Raw genomic sequence first — 20,400 nt, 5'->3', positions numbered from 1 at the left:
ATAAACATTCCTTCTCACATGTCATACATATAGTGACTTGATATTTTTGTGTATCTGGCGTTCACCAGTCAAGTGTGTAAAATCACGAAGGAACCTCCGACATAGTTCATGATACTTTTTAATATCATCTAACTGTTTTGTAACTCAGTTTCCACATAAAATGTAACAAATATTTTTCTTGGTAAAATCAAAATTGAATTTGCATGATTCAATATGCTTATGCAAACCATAATGTAATCAAGTAAATCTAGCTGTGTGTGGTCACAAATGCTGTTGATGGATGGTAGATGAACTCTAGGATCTTTTTTAAGAAGACATATTGTAGCAGATTTTCTTTGGGAGATTCACGGAATACAGATTTGACTAAGGTTTAGGAATCACAATTACTATATAACTTATTTTCTTTTTAGTCTATTCCTCCCTTTTCAGATGTGCTGGTATAAGATAAATAGGACCCATCAAAATTAAAACTAATGAGACTGTCTTCTCTCAAAGCACTTCTTCATTAGTGCATAAAAACAAAACCTCTAAGAAGAAGGGTTACCAGGTAGAGAGGCCACAAATAGAAGGTTTCAAGGTGTGTTGTGAGGGGCCTAGTTCTCTCCACTCTGGAGTACATCTCCTCCCAGTTTTAAAAGTTTACCAAAATAAATACAGTTTGTAGCCGTACCCTTTCCAGATAGTATTATGACACAGAGAGAATAGCCCATGGGCACAGGGAAACGTGACTTTCCAGACCAAAATAACCAGGCACCTAAAAAGTACAGAGAGATGAGAGAAGATATCAAAGTGAACAATATAAAAGGCATAATTATGAAAATGGATGACTGAGAATTTAAAAGAACATGATGAATATATAAAAAGGATAAAGATAGATAATATGAAACAAGAAAAATGCACCATAAAAAGAATCTGAGAAATATAATAATTGTAATGAAAAATACAATTCTTTACCTATCTAGCTGTAGGGATACAGCTAAGAAATGAATTAGTATGTCGAAGGATCAAATTGAGGAACTTCTCCAGAAAGCAATAGTTAAGGATAAAGAGATTAGTTTGAAATCAGCAGAAATATTGTACATACAAATAGATTAATGTCCACAAATAAGAGATTTGGTCTCCCAGACTATATATATATATATATATACACACACACACACTGCAGAGACATATTTAAAACAAAAGGATACAGAAAAAGTGGACAAAGATATGCCAAATACATAGCCATGGAAAACAGTAACACTCTAACATGACAGAATATGATTTAAGAAAAGTAATTCAAATGGCCAATGAAGGATATATTCTGGTTAAAAGGCTGAAAGAATTATAAGCTATCATCAGTGTGAACTTGTATGCACCCAGCAATATTGCCTCAAAATATGTAAATCTTCAACTGTCAGAACTGAAGAGAAATATACATAAACCTGTAATTGTAGTTCAAGATTTTAACATGTTACTCACAAAACTAATAGATAAAACAAAATAGATATATTAGGTATCTGAATAATACAATTTAAATATTTTATTATATATTAGAGTAGATACATAAGTAGATATTTAAGATTTGAAATATAAGTATATGTGTGTGTACAGAGACTGAAAGACATCTATAATCACAGTTCAAAGAATATGTTCTTTTTGAACACATGCACCATTTAAAAAATAGATAATTTATTGGACCATAAAGATTACCTGATAACTAGGATTTATGCAGTCGTAGAACCATTGATTTGCCATCATTTTAAAACTATATGGCACATTCTCTTTTACACAATGAAATTGTCTTAGTATACAATAATATTGGGAAAATTAAAATGTCTTGACAAAGTATTATTGTAGAAGAGAGGACATTGACTATCCTAATACCCTAGAAATAAATATTATAAAGTTGCTTCCTATCGTTTTTCATTCTTGTCTGGTACTCAAATTTTATGGTATTTTCTAAAGCAAGCATGTTGCTTAAATAATACCTATCACAAAGCATTACTTATGTGGTACATATAGTCTTAACAGTTATATTTTCACTATCTCAATAAAACTCCATGCAATAAGTAGTATTATGCCAATTTAATGAATGAAGAAATTGGGGCATCGAAAAATTAAACAACCTTTCAGCAATTACACGGAGCTGCAACGTGAACCAAAATGGTTTGATTCCAAATGCTCGGAATTCCCCCAGATACCATGAGTGTTACTTGAGAATAGGGCTAGATTCATAAGAAGTATCCAGCAAGTGCATATTGAATTGAATTAAGTTCCCTTAACTATAATGAAATTTTGATCACAAAAAGCAAAGGTTAACTATTAGTTCCACTAATATTTATACAAAATAATTTAAAATAGAGCAAAATAAATCTCAATGCTAGCCTCCATGCAGCACTGTGCAGAATCACTATCCTAGCAAGGCGTTACATATATCCTTACAATGCAGTGTTTCATGAGTGCATGTGGTAATTACAGCCATAAGATCTGAGTAAATCAATTCCTTAATGTAGCAATGGCATTGCAAGGGTAGTAATGGTAACATTAATAACAATAACCATAATCCTTTGAAAGTTTAGAAACGTAAAATCTTATAGAGACTATGCAGCTATTTGCTAAATGTATTTTTAAACGGAAAATAATTTATTTTTATTGGCTTTGACTCAACAAAATATTAATATCTTTACATCATTTTTTATCTTACTAATAAAGAAGTTCAGAAGTTTTAACATATTCTTCCTAGGCAGTGCTCCAAATCTCGCCCTCTATTTGGTATTACAGTATCAGTAATTGGTGTCTCATGTTAACGTTTATTTAAAGCTGCTGATTTAACATTTAAAAATTCTGGGGTTAATGGATCTGTGAATACAGATCCATTAACCTCAATAAAAACAAATGGAACCTCTTGTGAACTAAAATCAGTTCAGATCATGGATATGCTTTCTCTAATACGCACAACATTTAGATGGTCCTGCTAAAATGTCAGGTCATAAAAAAGGTCTGCTAACATGGTAATATTCAAGGTGATTTTCTGACTTTTGCCATTGGTATTGTCCTATGCAACGGAAGCAAAGCTTCTCTAAAAGGTATGGTCCATACAAGAACTAGTTCTGACAAAATCCACTCTCTGAGCTAGCTCATGGATTCTTACGACATTCTGGAACTGCCTTTCTCTAAAGCTTCTGTGATATGCTAATGTCCACATGTTTCCTCAGTATTTTTTGGAGACCCCTAAATTTTAGGGACTTCACAATCTGATCTAAGGTCTCTCTTTCAAGAGAATACAGTAAAATAATCAAAAGAAAATTTGCATATTATAGGCACTACTGGACTTTTAACAAGTATTTGAGAATGAGAGAAAAGGCACTAGAACCACTTTCATTACCTTCTAGCAGTATAGAGTTTGGGCAAATCACCTAAACTCTGTGATCTCAAGTTGCCTCATAGTAATTTTCAAGTGTAGGAATGCTTTTGTGTGTTTTTGTTTGTTAGTGTTTTGATGTTTAAAACAATTTTTTCTAAATCAGTTTTAACATATTGGAATAGTTCACAAACATTAATCATACAATTCACAGGAAGAAATAAAATATTTCCACATCCTAAAAGTTTCCCTAATGACTCTTTCCCAGTAAATACTCCACATTCTAGGGGAAATCATTATTCTACTTTCTAACATGATTGAATAAAATGATCAAAATATAGTGCTCTCTATACAGCTTCCTTCACTCATGGCTATGTTTGTGAGATTCATTCATGTTCCTGAGTGTAGCACCAGTTGTTATATTGCTATGTAGTATCATATTGTACAGACATACCACAATTTCTTTATCCATTCTTCTGTTAAGATTTGGGCCATTTCCAATTTTAGACCAGTGCAAAGGGTACGTTTTATAAAATGAAAGCTTTTTGTAGTTTTGGTTATATCCTTTAGGAGAGAAAATCCATAAAAACACAAAGCTACTCTGAATAATCGTCACATCTTTAAAATTAATTTTAGTTATCTGTGGGTAAATAACAATTCCTTAAAACATAGTACTTGAAAACAGCACAATTTTATTATCCATAACAATTTTCTGGGTCAGAAGTCAGTCATGGCTATGACGGGCAGTTCTGCTTCACAAGCTGTTGGTGGGGTCGCTCACTCAACTGTTTTTAGCTAGCAGCTGAGCTAGGCTCGGGGAGCCACAAAGTTCTCAACTGCATGTCAAGATTTCTCTCTTCTCTCTTTAGTGACTTTCTCACATGGCTAACCTGGAATTTTTCAGAGTTTTAAATTCAGGGTTATTGCGTCTGCAGAACAAAAGTGGAAGCTGGCCGTGCGCAGTGGCTCATGCCTGTAATCCCAGCACTTTGGAAGGCTGAGGCGGACAGATCATGAGGGCAGGAGATAGAGACCATGCTGGCTGACACGGTGAAACCCTGTCTCTACTAAAAATACAAAAATAAATAAATAAATAAATAAATAAATAAATAATAGACAGGCATGGTGGCAAGCGCCTGTAGTCCCAGCTACTTTGGAGGCTGAGGCAGGAGAATCGCTTGAACCCAGGAGGCGGAGGTAGCGGTGAGCCGAGATCACGCCACTGCACTGCAGCCTGGTGACAGAGACTACATCTCAGAAAAAAAAAAAAAAATAGTGCAAGCTGCTGGGCTTCTTAAAGTCTAAGACTGGGACTTAAATAGGGTTGCTTCTACTGCATTCTATTGCACACTCTTTCAAGAAATAAAAATAAAAATACAGTCTCCATCTCTTGATGGTCAGAGCATATCACATATAAACATATTTAAATGTATCTGACCACAATAATTTATATCCTTCCTACATGAAAAATAACTTCACTGCCACTTTCAAAATTCTCACCCTATTAAGGCATAATCTTAAAGCTGTCTAAAGTCCACACATGCATGAGCCTTCTTGTAGCAGTTCCTGAGGTGTAGCTCCTCTGGTGCAGAACCTTGGGCACAGAGGTTTATGCATTGAATGATAAGTTATCTGTCCTCTTATGTACCCAACATGTAATGGAGGTAGAGGGAAAAAATAACCGTGATAGAAACTCCTGTTCAAACAGATAATGTGAGCACATAGCAGTTGCTGATCCATAGCAGTCAAGAAATCAGCTGCATACATGTCTGTTCACTTTGCTCTGAGGCTTGGGAAAGTTCCTTGATTAGGGCGCAGCTGTTTTCTCCCTGGGAATAGCTCTATAGCAATAGGCTATTTGCTTGCCTTCTGAGCCTTCCATCTTTTATTAAAACAAATAATGAATTGTGTTTGCAGCTGAGTATCTTTTTTTTAGCCTGATTCCTACTTTTGAATGGATGGGATCCTGAAGTCCTAGTGTTCTCTTTATTTTGAATTGCCTCTTTCTCTTTTAGTCTAAGCTGTTGGTGCATTTAACAATACATTTCTCTTGAAAATATGGATCTCCTATGAATCTTCCTGTGGTTCACACCATTAGGCAAAAACCATATATACATACATCTTTGTGACAAGTATTTCTCTCCTTTGGGCTGTAAGTCAGGGTGCTGTGACATAATTCCTTTAGGATTCTTGACATCTTTTGTTTATTTGTCTAATTGAGGAAGTCTATGACACCCAGTTTAAATTTTTCCAAGGTCCTAACAAAGCATCTTACAACCATAACCTTTATTTGATCTTTACCAGATGACTGGCTCTACCTTTTAGAAACTTATTCTCTCTGGAAAGCCTCAGAATAAAAGAGTTTTATTTTCTAACCTAGCAAGTTCTGAGTTGGAAATAATTTGTCTAAATTTGCTTGAAAACTGAACATTTACCCTTTTAGTTCATCTTTTTCTTTCAAAACCTTATTATTGGCAGCTAAAAGCAGCCAACTGATTCATTCAATTATCTATATCCATGATTTTCTATATTACACATTATTTCAAGCAATCGTGTCATCAAAGTCTTCACTGTACATAACACAGGTGTTTTTTACCCTGAGTCCTCCAATAGCACACTGCACTTCTAGCCTCCACTAACAATCTCCTCACACCTACTCCTCAAAGTTAGTTTCACAGGTTTTGCATGTTGTCCTAACAGCACTTTACTTGTAGAATAGCAGTTTCCATTTTACTTACATACAGCTGTGGAACAAACCACCCGAAAGCTTTCCTAAAATTTCATGATGATTTATTTCTTCTCATGATTCTGTGGTTCAGGAAGTTGGGCAAGGCTCAGTGGGATGGTTCTCCTGTTCCATGTGGTATCTTTGGTGGTCACTCATTTGTCAGCAGCCCGACTGGGCTACAAAGTATGAGAAGACCCCTCTGTGTGTAATATTCCACAAGGCCTTTCCACAGCTTTTGTCACAGTATAGTGGTCTCAAGAGTTGGGTTTATAGGTCAGTTGACTTCCCCAGAGTGAAAGTGGAAGCTGCCAGACGTGCTTATGCTTAATCGGCACGACGTCACTTTTACCATACTCTATTCCTCAAGGAAAGTCTGAGGGTATGCAGAGATTCAAGAAGGGGGAAATCAATTTTGCCTTTTAATGGTAGAGTGCCATACACATTCAGAGATGGAAGAAATTGATGGTGGTCACCATTACATACTACATATCACAAAAGGATTTGCTTGTCAATTTACATGTTTATTGGGTCAACTAAATTATATATTCAGTTTCTCAGTACATAATGTGTTTTCACTAGTGTTTCACTAGTGTTTTTCTTTCGTTTTTTTTTTTTGTTTTGTTTTGTTTTTTTCCTTGCTGTTTCCCTGCCTGCTGCAAGTCTTTTCTTCTTCTCCTTCCTCTCCACCCTTAACTAGACCATCTTCTGGTCATATTGCAGGACTTTATCCAGGAATTTTTTTCTCAAAAGGCCTAATTAGGTGCCTCTTATTTATGTTCTATATCACACTATGCCTATTTTTGCCAAAGTAGTTATTATACTCTAATTTATCTCTGAGGTCCCTGGGAAATGTCTTATTTCCCACTGCTTTGTACTGTGATAGGTACAGAGTGTATTTACATTAAATATTTGTTGGATAAGAGGACCTGCATCATGAAATATATTTGAATAGTTGGAGAGATCTATGGGAGAATGCATTCATTCTATACATAATAACAATCATCATAAATATAAAGTACACATTTACTATATGCTAGACTATACCATGTACTACATTTTATAGACCTGGTGTGAATTAATCCTCTCAAACCTTCATTATCTTCATTTGAGATATGAGAAAACTAAAAGTTACAAAAGACACTTGACTAATGTACCTCAAAGTTTACCTGAGAAAGCCTGGAAGAAAATCTGAATCCACCCAACTGTAAGCCCATGTTGTTCCTCATTGCTAGATTATTCCGGCTACAGAAAAATAATAGTTCACATTTTTATTTCTAGGATTTTAAAAACAATTCTTAAGTTCCCCCCAAAGGTTTCATTCCACAGATTGGAAGCATGGGCATAATTAATATTCATATTGAAGTCACCCTACTCACTTTGCATAGAGGATTTAAGACGTGGCTACCATGTGTCTACAGCCTGAGCAACAATTACTAAACCATGTAGACTGCTGAACAATAAATTTTGTCATGGTACATTTGTGTGAATTGAGACAAGGCCACAGGAAGCTGTGTTTATGCAAAACAAGATCATGTTACTCTCCTGTTCAAAATCCTCTAAAGGTTTATTGATCATTATACCTCACACCTATTGATGGCACAGTCATGTCATAGTGCTCTCCAAAATATGCTAAACTCATTTATACCACAGGGTTTTTTGCACTTGTTGCTATTTCTGCCTAATACTCTCTCCTCACACATATTGGCATCACTAATTCATCTACTTCTTTTGATATGTGCTTAAATATCAGCTTTTCAGAGTAGACTTCCCTGATCTCTATCTAAAATAGCTTGTTCATTGGGCTTTATCTCTTTTGTCAAGATCAAAGGATATTTGATCTTAATTCCTCATCTTATACACTTATTTTCATAGTATTTCTTATCTTCTTCACTATTTTATGAGCTTCATGAGGGAAAGTAATGTGTTTTTTTTTTTTCTCACTATCATATATCTGCAAATATATCCATTTCTAAACTCTATAGGTGGCTATTACATCATAGTTGAATGCATGAGTGAATAGCTGCTCATATTTTCTAAGTCACAACCATATGACAGCTCAAGCTCTTTCTTTTGCTGAGTTAAGTGCATTACATCATACACCTATTCCTCCTCGAGTATATTTCTATTATTTTCCTTGCCACATTGTTTGATCAGTGTTGCTTTAGTTGTCCATCTGTCTGGAAGACTGTGACTTCAGAGTTTTTATCTTACTCATGTATCTACTCCCAGTGTTTTGCACATTGCACAATATGCTGTAACTACTCAATAAATGTTTGCTGAGTGAACATAAAATAACCTTTCTCTTCATTACGCTGAAGTTGTACCACTTAGTTTAGTCTACTGTTGACACAATGCATGGGTTTAACATCAAATTAGCATTTTAATTATAAAATACACTATAATTACCTAGAAGATTGTATGTTGGGAAGATTGGCTGAAAATGACATTGTATCTTGAATGCATGTAATTTAATGAGCAAGATATGTTACTCTAATACTATTTTAATGCCTAGTTTATAATCCAGAGAAAATATAGCCTTCAAATTAGAAAGCCATTTGCAAGGCACATTCACCATGCTTCATTTTTTTTTTTTTTTTTTTTTTTTTTGAGATAGAGTTTTGCTCATGTTGCCCAGGCTAGAGTGCAATGGTGCGATCTCAGCCTACCGCAAACTCTGCCTCCTGGATTCAAGTGATTCTCCTACCTCAGCCTCCCGAGTAGCTGAGGTTACAGGCATGTACCACCATGCCCTGCTAATCTTTTGTACTTTTAGTAGAGACGGGTTTCTTCATGTTGGTCAGGCTGGTCTTGAACTCCCAACCTCAGGTGATCTGTGTGCTTCAATTTAAACTAATCCCCAGCTCAGCTGAAATTTCTTGGGTGAAAGGTCAGTTAACCATTTTCACTGGAAATGACCCAGTCTGTAAAATGGAGGTGATGCCTGTGATGGGTTTATGGCTAAGTCAATGCTGTTTTTTGAGTGAAATCTTCTGAGTGGTATTGTATAGCTACATACCTGAGGGACTTTGCTGTTCTTTTCATCATGACTTTTCATGTGACAAATGGACAAAATGAATCAGAGATTCACACGTCCCCTCCAACCTCCAGGCAAAATAGATTAGCTTTCAAGGAAAATGGTAGAAATATTTAAATGTTAATATCTTTTTCTCCCTTTCCTTTGACCCAGTTTTGTTTCCTTCAGTGCAAAGATGAACATCAAGACTGATGTCAGACCCCATCTTGCCCCTTCAGCAGATTTTATGAAGCTTTTCTTAGTGTAGTTTCTTGTATTTTTTTCTTCTATTTTTCTCTATCAAGGAAATATATGAGCTAATTTGCCTGTACCAGAACCGTGTAAATTCAGATATTTTTTCTAACTCCGAGGAAGTCATCAGCCAATTTGTTAATGTCCTTTATCTATTTAGATTTTTAACCTGAAAAATAGGAATTTTTGTGGAAAATAATAATTCCTAGTTACAACCTGAAAATTAATGCAAAATTAGTATGTATCAAGAAAATACAGAAAATAACAGTGATTCTGGAGACTTCATACTTAATGCAGTGAATCTGAAGATTTAATACTTAACATCATTAAGATTTATGATGATATTTAAAAATTGAAATTATATGTCATAGTATATTTCCAGAAGAGGCTTCCAATACCAGTAAGCCAGTTTCTCATGGTAAATACTCAACTGGTTTTCAGAAGTTAAACATTTGACGATATCTAGGCTTTCAAACCTCTTTTAAAAAAATCAAATGAGCATCGGAAGCTGCCGTTTAACCAGCTTTAATTACTATGAAAATAGGTGAAGACTTCAAACATCAAAGACTGTTGTCTTATACTGTGAGTAGTATAGGTCTATTGTCATAATGTATAGTTTGGTAAATAAGGCATAGCCAAGCTTGGAAAAAGCTGAAAAAAAATATTTAAAGTATTTCTCTATTTAGCAAAATAGACATTGTCAGGTTTCTGGTGCTGTGAGTTTGTTTCAACTCTACTAAGCATCAACTAGATTGGATTCTCATGTTGGAGACTAGAATGCATCACTGTGTGAATTGAAATGCATTACTCTGTGAATTGGAATGAATTAGGCACACTCTATTGCACTTCTCTCCTGTCATATTTCTGCTGTTCTAAAAATGGTTTCTATAAGAGTTTACTATCAGATCTAGGACAACACTTTATAAACAAAATTTAATAGAAGCTTTCATCTGTTAAATTTCATTACAACTCACATTAGCTCCTTTTTTATGCTATAAACATGCTTATTCTGTAAGTTACAGATGTATCATCAATAACTCTCTAGGCAATGCGACAATTTAAGTACCTAAGAAGGACAGGAAAATAAAGATTTTTGTGTTAAATATTTGTTACCGTCAATGCTTTTATAATTAAGTCTGTTTTTTAATTCTTTTTAAAATATGATATTTAATTCCACTTTGGAGAAAAATTTTCATTTGCTCAGGATAATAATAATTCGCAGAGCACCATAAGACCAATACTGAAGCTTAATATTTTTAAGTAGAGTTTAAATATTTGGATTGTGAGACTGAGGAATGTTTGAAGGAAGTGTTCTAAATACTTCTTCTTATAAAATATATTTCCAAAATCGGATGTATCTTCTTGTTGTACCAAGATGGCTATATAAAGGATAGATAAATAGCACCATCAATCCTATTTTAAGATGAAGAAACTACAACTGTTTTTGAATATTTTTGCTCTAAATACAAGATCTGCATGTGTCTTTAATAATTCACTCTCAATTTCAAGAATTTGCCTCCTGACTTGGTGACATACAAACTTTTGTATGGTGAATACATTGGATAATTCGGAGTTTCAAAATCATAATTCTCATTGTTCGAAATCTGTAAAAATTGAATTTAAATGCAGAAACAATAGAGGCCCAGTTTCAATCCTTTACATGTTATGTATTCACATGCATTTTTGCTTTAAATTTCATGATCTAAGAGAATGACACAGTATGTGTGAATGTGTGTGTCTATGGGTGTAGGTGTGTCTTACAGAGCAAGGTGTTAGAGTTGGCAGCACAGCCTTGCAACATTTCAATATTGGTTTTAGTTTTCTTGATGATTTTGTCCAGAGCTCCACAGTGCTTTTATGCTCATGGATTTTTCATTTTGCTCAAAGAAGTCATTGATCATTAAGTTCAACTCCTTTCCCAATTACTCCATCATGCCAGGTGTCACGTCTTAGCAGGGGGAGGCCCCTGTGCTGTTGCTTAAAAATCATTGCTTGACAACAACTTATTTAACATGTAATTCAATAAATATAGAAAGTGCACAGGAAAATTGACAGTCTAATTGTTTGGAGATAACAATGGCACAGCATTAGTACACTAGTTTTTTATTAGAACACGTGGAATGTTTGTTACATTGATATCTAACAAAGGATAGATAAATAGCACCATCAATCCTATTTAAAGATGAAGAAACTACATCTGTTTTTGAATATTTTTGCTTTAAATACAAAATTTATATTAAAATAAAGAGCCATTTTATTTAATGAAATGAGTGGATTTAGCAATATTTGTGTTAAAGCACTCAAAACTAAATTGAGGAATATACTGTTTCTAATCTTGCTTTGTAATGTATATTTATTTTATTAACTAAATCCTTCCCTATAGTCTATACAATATTCTATGTTAAGTTGATGAAATCAGGTAAACACCAAAGTTCAAGTTATAATTTAGAGACTATTTACCTATGTGTTTGGATTCTAAGTAAAGCACTATTGTTGTATCATAATCTAAATTTTTCTATCTTTAAAACTCAAGAAACTAATGAAGTTTGACTGCTGATGTTTTCTGAAAATAGCTGACTCTGATTAAAATAATTAGATTTTCAGTCTCTACATTGCTGAGTTCTATGCTAGCTCTGATCCTCACTCACTGTATTACTCCAAATACGTTTTTTGAATTTTTTAGGCTTTCATTTTCTCAATTTAAAAATTAAAATAAGTCAACTTTCAGACTTTGTATGGATACCAAATAAGTTAATATAATAAAAAGGGGCCATCACAATACTTGGAACATATAGTACCATTCCAGTTTTATATTCATCTCCCTCTTCTTATCTTCACTTCCTTCCTATGCCATTCTTAGGATTCATTGTTTCTCATCTTACCCCCAACTACTCAGGCTATGTGTAAGTTGTACTTTTGGACTGCACTGCGGATGATGGCTTGGTCACATCGATTATTGGAATGCAGGAGTAGTGTTTGACCCTGTCCTTTACATATTCTACCTGGTTTTTTTTATGACTACATAGTGGAAACATGTCTTCCAGGTACAAGAAAAACCTCTAATTTTCTGAGCAATTACTTTATTCTCGTTGAAAGGACTCTACGAAGTTTTATAACAAGTTATCACAAATTCATCCTTGCTCCACTCACTCCTAAACTAACACTAGTTGTGTGAAGTATTTTGATACATTCAATCTATGGTCATTTAACTTCAACCACATCAGACACACCTAAGGCTTGTTTAGCCCTCTTCCCATTCCTCATCTCTATTACTTTTTTGGTGCTGATGTCTTATCTGTATCTACACAACAGCACATCTACAATACTTTTTGTAATGAGTAATTGGATTATATATAAATTCACATGTATGCATACAATTATATTTTAAATAATGACATAACATTGCCAGTTTTGTTTTTTAATGGAGGCCTGTGTAAGATATTATGGGAACAAAGAGACTGGAGGTCCGTTTGGAGAAGCAGAAGAAACCTCACCAAACAGGTAATGTTTTGCTGCATCTTGACACGAATGATGACTGACTAAAAAGATTTTAGAAAATGATATCCCCCTCTCTCAACAAAAATGTAAAATAAAAAGTAGAAGCAGAGGCAAGATTATAAAAGAACACCAAGGACAAGATGGCGCCGAAAGCGAAGAAGGAAGCTCCTGCCCCTCCTAAAGCCAAAGCCAAAGTGAAGGCTTTAAAGGCCAAGAAGGCAGTGTTGAAAGGTGTCCACAGCCACAAAAAAAAGAAGATCCACAGGTCACCCGCCTTCCGGCGGCCCAAGACACTGCGACTCCGGAGGCAGCCTAAATATCCTCCGAAGAGCGCCCCCAGGAGGAACAAGCTTGACCACTATGCTATCATCAAGTTTCCGCTGACCACTGAGTCTGCCATGAAGAAGATAGAAGACAACAACACACTTGTGTTCATTGTGGATGTTAAAGCCAACAAGCACCAGATTAAACAGGCTGTGAAGAAGCTCTATGACATTGATGTGGCCAAGGTCAACACTCTGATTCGGCCTGATGGAGAGAAAAAGGCATATGTTCGACTGGCTCCTGATTACGACGCTTTGGATGTTGCCAACAAAATTGGGATCATCTAAACTGAGTCCAGCTGCCTAATTCTAAATATATATATATCTTTTCAACATAGAAAAAAAAAAAAAAAAAAGAACACCAAGAGCTTGAGAAAAAGAGGCCAGCGTGTTATGGCTGTCACAGCAAGCTCACCAGCGGTTGTTTACTTCAGTATCAGTTTTAATATATTCTGCATATTTGCGAGAAAGCAATTCGAAAATCACCATGTCTTTAATATATCACACATTAAAATCTTAATCTTAGCAGGTAAACAAATATGAACGCTTAGAGCACAAATGGCAATCCATTAAATTTCTTTGACTTGATTTATTGTAACACAGCTTACTTATTGAGATGAAGATTATGTACAAATGACTACAATTATGCCCATACTAGGTTCAAGTAAGAAACTAAAGGGTTTCTTTAGTTTATGATTTCTTTAGAAATTTATTGCTCACCATCCATATCAGTCCCTTATAACAGAGCATGTTATCATAATGTGAAAGTAAAGGCTCATCTTACTCTGTATTTCCAATTTTTCTTTACTTTCTACCAATAGCATTATATCAATAATAATAATAATAATGACATACCAAGATGTGAATATTTTCTTCAGTTGTTTAGCAGGCCTGGCACATATTGCAGAGGGAATATAATACTCCTTTTCTTAAACCATGACAAATAAAACAGAGCTTTCATTTTCAAACAGAAAAAAAAAAAAAAACCCATATTTTAGATATCTCAGAGGAGAAGATCCTTCACTGCACTCTGGTATAAAGGAAAGGAGAACAGTTAAAAATTCTAAATGTCTGAATGCCTTGGTGTCAACAATTTGGGCCAAGTTTACAATACTTTGCAGGGCCAAGCATGAACAGATGAACAGGTTTCTCTCTGCATATCTCTCTCTCTCTTCTCTCACACACACATACACACACATATTAATTTTTAAAGTGTCTTATAACTTTTGTGATATTCCATAGTGTTTGACAGATGAGTTAATGCTTTATGAGGGAATTATGACACCCTCATAATGACAGGAGAGTTTGATAATGCATACAGAGTTTAAGTCACGAAAGCATCTTTCATTGAATCAATTTTAGTACAATTTCAAAGACCGTATCTCAGGAAAGTCAGTGGCAGTTTTATGGTGTCCCAGCTGGCATTCACTAGGCATCCATAAAGTACAGTGTGCCTTTTGCACAGGCATGGAGGTGGGAAAGAAAATCAGTTTCCTAATCTACCTGAGAGATTCCAGCCTAGTGATTATAACATTCTGAGTTAGTGACATAAGCAACTGTACCTTAACGTGAATCTGGATTAAAATAAATTTTGAAATACCTTATTATTAAAGAAAAAGATGAAAATATAGAAAAGCAGAGATTTGTGATGTATACTTGATATCACACTGCATATACAACTTTATATCTTGCTTATTTCACTAAACATTGTTGCATTTGAAGAATGTTGTGCTTACAGTGGGGTTTCAAAAAAGTTTCCAATGCAGCTGGCATGCTTCATGAATCCCTAGGTCCAGTTGATACTCTTAACAATAAGAAAGAGGACAAATCTCAAGTTCTTGTTTGCACAGGGTAGGAAATGACAAGAAAACCTCTCTGGTTGATGTAGGAGGCTAATTCACCTTTAGTATGATGTTGCTGCTGCTTTCACAGGAGTATCAAGCATTCTATCAAATTGGGGCATGAGACACTGATGGTTGCAGGATTTTTTTATTATTGTAGGGTAACCTAGGACGATTACAAACTCAGTTTCCCGCTGAATCCCCTAGAGCGGGGATGGACGAGATTTTCTGTAAAGGTTCAGAGAGTAAATAATTTTGTATTTCTTGGCCAAGGAGGAAAATCAAGGCTAATATGTAGTTAATTATGAATCAAGAGAGAGAGCAAATTTTCACAAACATTTTACTGGTGACATTTAAAAGATGATCATTGAGTATACGTTTCTGTAATCGAAAGAGTCTACTAATAAGAAGAGGAACACTGGGATTCCTTGTAGTTCAGTTAATGTTACTTATCACCATGGTAGAAATGTGGCCTCATTCTCCCACAAGGCCTTTTCCTGCTTCTCTGAAACACAGGGATCTTCCCTTCTAAGAACTCAGCAGGAAGTCTCAAGTGCCTCACTCATTTGCCTCTCCTATACTACTCTCACAGTGCTGGAGAACTTTGTTTGACAACCAGGCTACATCTGGTTAGACCCTGGGCTTGAATTTCAGCAGAACTACCCATTGACTGTGTGATCTTTGATTTCTTAGCTAACTTATCTGGAAGCTTTGGTGTTCTCATCTATCAAATCAGTAATAATACCTGTCCAGGGCTGTTTAAAGATAAAGTATGTGGATACATGCACATATTTAGAATAGTGCATGAGATGATGTAAAGCCCTAGGTAAATATGTTACCATTTTGATTTATTTTCAAAACTATTTTTAGTTTACAGGGTGTACAAAAACAGGCTGTAGGACACCATTTGCTAATCCCTGCCCTAAAGTGGACACAGTGTGCTGGTCCACCCATATCCCCCACCTCAGCACTGGAACACCCCTCTCCTGCCTGCTGGGAGTTCTGGCTCCTGTTAAGCACCTGTCTGGGAATCAGGAATTGTCTTCCTCTGAAGGAAGCTGTCTTGCTAATATCATACTTCTTACCTGGGGGCAGCCTGCATCCAATGACTATCAAAGGCGGGTTATAAAAGTCTTGTTCTCAAAGACAACTCTGAAGAACTGTCTCAGCTCCTGAGCTCCTCCTGGTATCCTTTAAGGTCTGTGTTTGAACTCCAAGGCAGCACAACTTGCCCTTTGCCAGTCTTGCTTCCCTGCCCTTCACAGGTGCGATTCCTAACTATAACTCAAAGGATATCAGTCATCCACCTCAAACCATATTTCAGATTGTTTGTACCCCTCAACCTCAGCTTTGGGGATTATATACAGCTGTGTTTGATGCTCCTCAGCCTTAAGCTGCTCACATTATCCTTTACTTTATTTTTAGGAGCTTCAGAACATGGTCTAGATCAAGCATTTTGAGATGCAAATTAAAACTGGGATACTGTGTTATTCTCAAATGATGCTCATGTTCTAATATGATTTAGTGATTCCCCCAGAAATGTAATTGAGTGAAATATGAAATATGAGAAATATTTAAGGACTGATAATTACTGATATTCCACATAATAACAGAATATGTTGTTTCAAATTACAACAAAAGTGCTTCCTCTGTATTGGGATTGTTTTATTCTAATCTCCACCCACAACCATCTTAACTTGCTCTCCATTTCAGAGTCAGAGAAAAGGCTCAGTTGAGGAAAATATTTGCAGGCTGGTTTATATATATACAAATGTGAGCTACAAAATTGTACCACCTTCAGTTTAATGCAATATTACTGCTACTTATTTGGTGAATAACAGGGAATGGAGAGGGTGTTGTGATAGATTACGATTATAAAAAGATGCAAACTACTCAGGTTTATGACCTTCTACGAATGTAATGAAATGCTGGTATATAGCAGCACTTCCAGACTGCCATGAGTCCCCTTAGCTAATAGAAGACATAAATAGAAAACGATTTCTATGAAAATGTGCTTCTGGTGGGGTTAAATGAGACTTCTGCCTCTTGCAACACACTTTAGAACAAATAAAAGAATATAATACTTCATATGAATGGACAATGAATAGATGAAATGTTTTACTTCTAGAGATAGATAAGAGGCTGATACAATAGTTAGATTCAAACAGGGGTTTAAAAAGTGAATGATTAATAGATCCATATTACTCTGAATATTAAGCTTGGCATCTTAGTGCCATCTTTACTTTTTTACTCTGAGGTATGGAGTTAACTCCTGAAAGACCCTTTCTTCTTCAAGGATGATTGTTGAAGAGGACTGCCTGAGCCATTGCTTGGATATAGTACGGAGAGTTGTGTTTCTGAAAGAACAAAGGTTAATTTAGTTTTCTATCACTGAGATGCTCATTTCTTCCCACTGAGCGTAACTGCCCAAATTTTCAGGATTTTCTTGGAAAGCCTGGATATTGAGTCATTACTTGAGTAATGACTTCATCAGCCTCAGGCTTATTTAACATACACAATCATGTCCACTCAGTGGCATTAGCATCTCCTGGGATCTTGTTAGAAATGCGAATTTGGGGGCATTACCCCACATTTACTGAATCGGGAACTCTAAAGGTGAGATCCAGTCATCGCAGTTATAACAAATGTTGTAGGTAATTCTGTTGCCCACTAAAGTGAGAAACATTAATGAAAAGAAAAATGAGGCCTGGCTCCGTGGCTCATGACTGTAATCCCAGCACTTTGGAGGCCAAGGCAGGTGGATCACAAGGTCAGGAGTTTAAGATCAGCCTGGCCAAAATGGTGAAACCCCATCTCTACTAGAAAAAAATACAAAATTTAGCTGTGTGCAGTGGCAGTTGTCTGTAATCCCAGCTACTCAGGAGGCTGAGGCAGGAGAATTGCTTGAACCCGGTGGGGGCAGAGGTTGCAGTGAGCCAAGATGGTGCCACTGCACTCCAGCCTGGGTGACAGAATGAGACTCCATCTCAAACAAAACGAAACAAAAAAACAAAATACAACCAAATTGTTCCAACAGAAAGGACGTTGTTCAACATGGAAAATGAACAGCCATAGAGCTTAAAAATTGTGCACATTGAGAAATCTTTTTAAAGTTAAGCTCTCCTAGGAAGTTATTCTGTTGAAAAGATAGGCCTTTACGACAACCATCTCTCCACACCTAGGCAAAAAGGGCAGATTAGAGAAATATAATACAGTAAGACAAAGAAACCATCCCTAAGCAGAAGCTAGCGTGAGAAAAGAAACTGCAACATCTAAATTAGAAAAAAGGAAGCACCTTCGGTTTCAGGCAATGTACTTCCTGAGATTTTAGAACCCAGGCAGACTCAATAATTAAATACTGAACAATAAGTCGTTGAAGACAGTCACTGAAAAACCTTTACCATTAATACCAAAGATTCTGACTTTTTCTCTATAAATCTTAGGGAATAAAGGATCAAATTTTGAGGCCTTGTCAAATATATATATTAACTATTAATATCCTTAATATCTGTATTTGCAAAAACTCCAAAAGTTATATGAACATATGTACAGGAAAACACATTAAAATCTCATTTTTTTCCTAACACCCATTTCTCTTTCACTGTAGAAGTTTCAGATTCTCATCTTTATTCTCCCAAACTTTTTCCCAATGTCCAGATCTCAGTTTTCTCCTTGGTTCTCCATTTTTTTGGTATATAGATTGACTTTATCCTGACCCAGAAATAAAGAATTCTTCTTTGAAAAATAAGATAAATTGGAACAAGCAATTACAGTATTGTTTTGGGGAAGCCAGTGTGAGAAAAATATGAAGCATTCCCCTGTTAAATTTTTCTATTTCCTTTTGCTTGGAGCTGCCTGGTTTAGGACTTAGGAAAGAGGATTAGGGAAAAAGGGAAAGGAAAAAGATGTTCTGAATGCTTCTCCTCCAGGACAGTCACTTCCTGACCTGTATATGGTCAAGAATTTCACCAAGGTACAGGTCATCAAGATGGCTGACTAGAGACACCCAGTACTGGCCTCCTCCACAAAGAAGGACTATAACAGCAAGTAGATAACCACATGTTGAATGGAGTCTAGGGGATAATGCTAATCTAGCAGGGAAGCCACAGGGAACTTTTGAGGCACAGAAGCCTGAGATGGCAGCAAAGCAGAACAGCTGGCCAGATCAGCTCTGAGCCAGGAGGGACTCCCCATTGTGGGGAAAGATGAGCAAGAGATGCCTAGCAGTCCACATTCCCACCACAGATGCCTATAGTCTTAGCTACAGGAAAGTCCCTCAACCCTCACTGGCACTGGGTCTAATATAGGAAGCTTCTCAGAGTCCACACAATTGTGTTGTTTTAGAGGGAATCTGTGCTCAGTCCCACCAATGTGATGTAAGCTGGTATATCTCAACACGATTTTGAGAGCAGATCCAACACCTCATTATATCCTCAATAGCCCTTACATCTCCACATCCCTGGGGCCTACCAATATCCACCCACATTCATCCAGAGGGCTACGGCATCACATGCCAACTAGAACCAGTGGTGTAGCCATGACACTAGCACCTGAGCCAGTGCAGCTATGCTAGATCCCAGGGAACCACAGTCCAACACATTAGGGAGGTGCCCCAAGATATAGAGAAATAAAGGAGGCACTCTTCAGGACCAAAAGACTGCCTGCCCAGGGCCACCAGGACCAGCAGCAACCCCACCCCCTCCAGCAGCTGGGGCCACCACACACTGTGCACCCAGCCCAGGAACAGTGGTCCCAGTTCATCTGCCCAGCTGTGGACACAGCCAACACATGTGCAACCTGCCTGGGAGCCTGGGAAACTGCCTGTGCGTCCGTCCCACCGCTAAGACTATTGATGCTTACATATCCCACTCCCACTCAAGGGCTCAGAGAGTGCAATGTCTGGCCTGCCAGTGCCTGTGTACCCCTCCCTGCCCTGGGGCTCCAGGACTGGTACACCCAGACTACCACCACCACTGCCAGCACCTACATACTCCATCTGGGGCCCAAAGACTGACCCAACCAGTGAATGCCTCTGCCGCAATTAATGACAGCATCTACCAGCTAAGAGACTAAGGACTGGCCTGCTTGGTACCCCTATGCCCATCAAAGCCACATCACAGCTTTCACAAACCACAGCGACTTAGCCACTAGGAAACTAACACACACTGCTGACACTGAGTAAAGGTAACTATATGGAATCTACACTAGAGTGCCTACCCAGAACTAAAGCCAAAAGTATTCCACTTAACTGACATTATAGATACATCTATTTTTCCCTGTGGAAGCTAATCCATAAAATTAGAAGTGACCATTACACCAGATGTGCAGATATCAGTGTAAGAACACAAGAAACATGAAATAACAAGGAAACGTATCTCCAAAGGACCACAATAATTATCCAG

General features: G+C 36.6%; 1 pseudogene across 1 annotated transcript; it reads left to right on the top strand.

Annotated features, from left to right (window-relative positions):
• The first annotated feature begins 12,974 nt into the window (after window positions 1–12,974).
• LOC111547137 lies at window positions 12,975–13,513 on the top strand (annotated as a pseudogene). The gene has a single exon (XR_002733035.1). The product of XR_002733035.1 is annotated as a 60S ribosomal protein L23a pseudogene (transcript).
• The last annotated feature ends 6,887 nt before the right edge of the window (window positions 13,514–20,400 follow it).

Source organism: Piliocolobus tephrosceles, chromosome 4 (genome assembly GCF_002776525.5).
Source record: "Piliocolobus tephrosceles isolate RC106 chromosome 4, ASM277652v3, whole genome shotgun sequence".
Classification (NCBI taxonomy): Eukaryota; Metazoa; Chordata; class Mammalia; order Primates; family Cercopithecidae; genus Piliocolobus; species Piliocolobus tephrosceles.
The sequence above is the reverse complement of the archived record's forward strand: the minus strand, read 5'-3'. Positions and strand labels throughout refer to the sequence as shown.